The 6,000-nt window shown below is 39.1% G+C and overlaps 2 protein-coding genes across 2 annotated transcripts in view; one reads left to right on the plus strand and one right to left on the minus strand.

Annotated features, from left to right (window-relative positions):
* The window catches only part of T265_06089 (hypothetical protein), a gene marked incomplete at both ends in the record, with an annotated part of 53,966 nt that overhangs the window by 4,979 nt on the left and 42,987 nt on the right, over positions 1–6,000 (plus strand). The window lies entirely within an intron of this gene.
* T265_06090 (hypothetical protein) overlaps positions 3,693–6,000 on the minus strand; it is a gene marked incomplete at both ends in the record, with an annotated part of 17,757 nt that continues 15,449 nt past the window's right edge. The window contains one exon of the mRNA XM_009171268.1: positions 3,693–3,724. The remainder of the gene's footprint in view (positions 3,725–6,000) is intronic.

The following is a 6,000-nucleotide window of genomic DNA, read 5'->3' on the forward strand; positions in this document are numbered from 1 at the left end:
TTATTTGTTTAGCTGCACTCAAACTGCATGATTTGGGGGAACGCGACCTTGCTTCTCAAACTCTGTACTCATTTCGGCTTGTCCAACTGGGTCTGTTATTGCGGACACCTGAAAACTAGTCTTCATGAGAACTGAAGTACTACACAACTCAGGTTGGATAGACAACACCCTCAGTCCAAGATCGCAAACAACAAGTAATTCAGCTTCAAAAATTTCTGGTTCCGAGCACCACAGAGCGATTATTACTATTTTAGTTGTGATGCGAGTAAATAGTGCTTTTGAAATAGCATTAGAACTTGGCAGCTTATCTTCCATCATTCGCCATCACCGAACTCAAATGTGTTACTCAAAAAATACCGACAGAGTGGAGGCGAGCAATGTGAATTTTCATGGGATTCATTATCACAAATTGCTACGCACGAGCATCTTTAACGCGTGAGGAATAAAAGGTATTTTATTGCTTCATCAATGCACGCATTCGTGATTTGGGGACCTTAGGTAGTGTTTTCATAGTCAATGCTTATTTGGAACGTGCGTTGATTGGTCGGATGTCCACAACAGTACTGAATGTACGACAATTCCGATTAACCTCATAGCTCTCTTCATTAAAGTAGTTTTGGTGAGCTAGATTGTACATTCACTTCGCTGCCTTTCCGTTCGCACTCCAGTGAACAGGCAAATGTCAGTATGTCCGTTCAACTTTCACATCCCATTAACTTTAACGAGCCGTTCTGCGTTTTATGTCAATCATTGGGGAGCTTTATGTTGGACTGGTCACTTTTATACCGTTATCATTAGGTTTTTGAGGCGGAACTTTGAAAGCAGACCGATAGCTAGGAAACAAAGACAGACGGGGAGAAAAATCGTTGCGGCGAATTAATCGTTGGACTCGCTATTATATCCTGTAAAACGGAACGGGAAAACAATGATGAAAAGGTTTATCGATTTCACATGAATGTAGACAGCGAGTAGTTGACCTGTAGTCTATATATCACAAGAATAAGTTTATTCCCATCAAACCGGTAGTCGACATTTTATCTGATCGACTTGGCCTGAGGTTCTGGACACGCTCCTTTTGTGGAAACAAACTGGGATCATGCCAAATATGTTTAATGATTATAGATCTTTCCAAGTTTTGTGATCGAGTGGCTTTGTAATGTTCGGTTGGAACAAGAATATTCAACCATTATTCTTCTTATTTACTTTTGTCTTTACTTCGTCAAGGCAGTGCTTACAGTCTGTCATGGAAATTTTTCTCGAGGTTTTCCCCATTGGTCTAGCAACAGAGGAACCGCACAACGAATAAGCAGACATACTTTAGACATTAAATGTTAAACGACCGACTGGTTAGGTAAACTGTCAGTCTCGGCGCGTGATCACCAAATCTCGTATTTCGTCACATTCACGAAGAACATCGTTAATAAATGGCATTCAGATAGTTTGTTTCTCCAACCAGATGCAAATTTTGTAACCATGTGCTATGCACGCGATATGATGTGCAAACAGACCAGACTGAAGACAGTTTTGAAGAGCTGATATCCGTGCTGTCTGTGTGAAGTTTTTTTTTACGAATAAAGGAAACCCATTGAGAAATACACTTGTTTGCATTTATTTACTTTCATAATGTTCTGCAATGTCTTGAAAATCGTGCCAACTGAAACATGAGGTGGCATGTGTGCAGCACAATCAGTTGCAGGACATCATAAACGAAAGATTCAACTGAGTCTTTTGTGCAAACCAAATTGATTTGCAGATGAGTGTCCCTCTCGAGAACAGTCCACTTTGGGTTCGAGTAGAGCATAAGGTTGACGGATACTTGGGGACTGCGCCTACCTGATGAGCCCCAAGAAGGGCGAAACCTGTCGTCGCCTGTCAAAGAGTTTTCAGCAACCTTGTGAATAGTTTCCTTTATGAAACTTGTTGGGGGTTTTTCTAGTCATCGCTTACTGATATCACATGGTACATGCTGTGAAATTAACGGCGAAATGCAAACTGAGTCCAATCTTTGCTCTTTTCTAAATCCAAAAGCAATGGGTTCCGACCGGGCTTCATCATCAATCAACAAGGTATCCTGAGCAGAATATTACTAAAAATTAACGGTGTCCCGATACTGACACTCCCATATGGGAATCCTGTTTCGTTACCTCATTTACTTTTGGAGAGTCTTCCAATGTAGTAGACTGCTAAGATCCAACTGGCTGTCCCTCAAGAGGTGGTATATGTCCTAACGAAGCAACCAACTAGGTTTTTGTTTACCTTGTTTATTTGGAGATCATACTTCAACTCAGTGGCCGCGCTTAAATACCCGTGAAAGGAAGAAGGCCTTCGCTGCGGAGTTACTTATTGGAAAATGTCAACTGACCGGTTACAGACTATTAGACAGGGAAGCCAAACCCTCATTTGCATTTTATTCATAAAAACTGGACATCTATCCATCTTCTCTTGGACGCAGCTTGTTGAACTTTCCTGGATATTCATTGAATCCAATCATTCATCGCTCAAATCCAAGAAAAGGTTCCAGAGCGAGTCCAAAAATTCCGTAACAGATGTCCCCTTTTAAAGAGACCCAATCGAAATTCCACGAACAACACTAAATACTCGCATGCCTCTCCTTCAGTAGCATCACCGTTACACGCGTATAATAATTCAATGAACCTCCGTTGTTAAGAGTCCTGATTAACCAAATTTACTTCATGGGAAAAACCATTACAAAACTTAACTATTGGCGGATGTTATGAATTAGCTGTTCATGATTAGGTTGCCCTACGCACGATGAACTGCTTCGTTACCGGGTGCAATCTGTTCTCCTTCTAATAAGAGAAAATACGACGAGCAAAAAGACGAAAAAAAATCAAACGTTGCGCTATGGATTACCGAGCGGCATAAAAACTCCAAAATGGGCGATATGTTTTTCGGTCACGTATGCAATTTACATTGAGCCTTTGTAGAGACTCAGCAACGGACGAATATAGGCAATTCGTGGAACGGAACCAAACGTACCCGAAACGACTCCAGGTAGTGATCGTGAAATCGCGATGGCGTCAATCGTCCCAGGGCATCACACAAGTCCAGCAGAGATTCTTTTGATCGGGATCTTCTTTCAATCTGGAATGTTTTTGAAAAACGCAATTCTAATTCCTTTCTTTAGGAGAATTCAGCATTTTTGTTAAATATATATGCTTCTGATAATTATATAGAATCAAAGCTCGTCACGTGAAAATCTGGGTCCAATCCAAAACGCCTATTCTATTCTCTCATAAGTTTCATTAGTCTCACCGAATGTTACCTCCATTCTGTTCATCAGCATGCCATTTTTATTTCCTAGCTAAGCATTCGTTGTTCTTTTATACTCAAAAAGGTTTGTAATGACAAATTACCGTTTAGAGAGTTCTCTGCTTATATTCAACCTTTTCGATTATGCACTGGTTATTAGTGATTTGACAGTATCATTGGAGATGCACAGTTTGGACTTGACCCACGAACATTCTGGCCAAGTGATTCGCTCTCTAATCACAGAGTCAACTTCAGATATTTCGTACATATAGGAAACGAGACATGTGATGGAACTATCGTGGACCTTGAACCTCATATCTTTGACAGTGTTACTAACTTGTTTGTTTTCACCAACTCAGATGAACTGATGCGGTTTATATTGTAGGATTACCGGCTGTAGAAAAAAATTAACTCACCAACTTCAGAAAAACGTTAGCTCTTCTTTTTGGATCTGAAACAAATTTGAACAAAAATTCTATCTAAAATGTATTCTGAGGTTGATGTTTAAAAAAAGCCTTTTGTGTCAATCAAAAGTGAGTCGTAATTTTGCCCTACGTGTAAGAAAGTTGTACTACTTTCGTTGTTCGACAGTTTGATCGATTTGTCCAAGTTTAAAGCCATAAAGTTGTTGTCATCATTTTTGGGGTTCAGTCGCACAAAAGACGAACAAGTAAAAAAAGAAACAAGGTAGGGGAAGTTGTGTGTGACAAGAGTGCAAAGTTGCAGGTGACCTACCCGGGCCGGATACCAGAAAGCTACATCAGCGGTTGGACACCCAAAATTTGACAGACAGTACCAAATCTCTTGCGGTTTACCAGTTATCGAATCCAGTAATGATATTCTTATTCGGTTGTTGTTACGATATTTTCGTCATTTAGGTTCAAAGTTTATCAATGAAACAAGCTCATCCTCAACCATCAGATAACGTGACGTGCTGAGCGAGGAAACTACGGTTTTATTGAAAGTGTATTCGGCCACTTCTGTTGCGTATAATATCACCGCGGATCAGATCTGTCGGGTTGACAGAAATTTAGCCATGCTCGTAAGAGAAAGTTAGCAACTAGAATTTGGAACTGAAACTGGAAATCCTGGGTTGTCTCTGTCCAGCAGCTTAACATTAATCTCATCTCCTAGCCGATCGGCAGCCTCAGACGAAAAATGTGCTTTGCGTTCTGTGAGTTACTTCATGCAGGGCATGGTGGTGAAGTTTGATTTAGCTGTCATTGTTGGGATGAAGTAATGAGGGTCAGTTTTGTCCTTTCTCTCGACATTATATAACACGCCGATTGTGCAAAGTTTACTCCTATGTGCTCTATCGATTGTCTTTGCGTCATTAAACAACCTGTCTTTTCCCAACCACATCCTACGGGGGCGTTTTGGCCTTTCCAATTAAATGAAACAAGAGCAATTTTAACAGGCTCTAAAGACTTTGTTTTATTACATACTGTTATGTTTTAGCGTTTTACTTAAAGTAAAATTACGCAAAACTGTATGTTTTATTCGAAGGTTTTCTTCTTGTAAGTGATTTATTTTTGGGGATAGCGCACAAAAAACGATGATTTTTCTCTTTTTCCTAAACAATCCACATGGTTCCGCTGCGGAAGTAGATTCTTGCTCAGTTTTTGTCAATCAACTTCAAAGTACCCATCATTATGCAGGTATACGTTGGTTCATTTTTAACGTGTCTCTGCCTAATGGAATTTCTATGGGCACTACCTACTTTCTAGGTGTATTTGAATACGATCAACAAGGACAGTGGGATATTTCGAGATATCTCTAAGTCAATGCTTGTATACTTGCATACTTATATGCGTAGATATGTATATTTATATGCATACGCACACATGAAAATGATGTTCACATATAAATTTACATATTCATGTTATTTATATTATATGTATATTATTATATTATACATTTATATATATTGATATTTATATTCATTCATATTTATATATTTATATTTCTATATGTATATTCAAGTGTATTTTTGTTCATATGCCTCCATCTTTATCGGAGTGTATGTCTATGGATACTCTAATTTTATTGACCAAGATATTTAGTAGGCTAATCAAGCCCTGAGGTTCCATCACCAGCTCCATTCGCAGCCCTCAGATTACCCGTTCTGTATTATTGCTGCACCGTATTCATATATACGTATATCGAGAGTGTTATTCTCCTTTCCAATAACAACGTTCTGTTCTATGAGTTGGTTGAGTTTGAGTGTTGAAAGTCCACAATGAGAGCGACAGAAAATATCTGATTTTGTATGAGATTTGATTACACAATCCAGTAGCATTGTTTCGCTTCAGGCAAGACTCGTATTTTAGTTCATCAGAAATCACTCCCCGGAGTTACCAATACGATATACTAATCATGAGACAAGTTGGCGATTACGTTTATGATACGACTGGGGGTGAATTTCCGACTGACTGAAAATAAGCTACAAGGCGCACGCTTACAGGTGGATTATCTCGTGAAGACCACATCTTACATTCGGCTGTATTCCCACAGTTGTAGAGGACTGTAAGAAAATGTTGTGAAACCTTGTTGCAGTTTTACAGTGTAGCCGGTTTATGCAAATTTTGTATTATGAATTATCGGTTGATTTACATTTTCAGGTTGAATTATACTTCACAATGTGACGTGGGTCGAAATACAAGGGATTGCATCTAAAAAAAATGAAAAATACTTGTGTGCTGGCTTGAAACTATGTTATAATTTCAA

This window comes from Opisthorchis viverrini, assembly GCF_000715545.1.
Source record: "Opisthorchis viverrini unplaced genomic scaffold opera_v5_134, whole genome shotgun sequence".
NCBI classification, from domain to species: domain Eukaryota; kingdom Metazoa; phylum Platyhelminthes; class Trematoda; order Opisthorchiida; family Opisthorchiidae; genus Opisthorchis; species Opisthorchis viverrini.